Genomic DNA, 307 nt, shown 5'->3' with positions numbered 1-307 from the left:
CTGCCTGGCCCCCATTTTTCTTTAATTGCAACTATGGAAAAATGTCTGCTTGAGGACAAGAAGGATCTACCAAAAAAGTCAGTATCTGCTTTGCTAAGGTAGTGGAATATGAACAATTTTATTCTCGTTTTAGGGAATACTTACAATCTGGCATGCAGTAAATGCTCTTTTATTTTGAGACAGAGTCTAGCTCTGTTGCTCTGGCTGGAGTGCAGTGGCTGGATCTCGGCTCACTGCAACCGCTGCCTCCCAGGTTCAAGCAATTCTCCTGCCTCAGCTTCTCAAGTAGCTGGGACTACAGGTGAAT

The sequence above is a fragment of the Colobus angolensis genome, unplaced genomic scaffold (assembly GCF_000951035.1).
Source record: "Colobus angolensis palliatus isolate OR3802 unplaced genomic scaffold, Cang.pa_1.0 Scaffold34, whole genome shotgun sequence".
NCBI lineage: Eukaryota > Metazoa > Chordata > Mammalia > Primates > Cercopithecidae > Colobus > Colobus angolensis.
The sequence above is the reverse complement of the archived record's forward strand: the minus strand, read 5'-3'. Positions refer to the sequence as shown.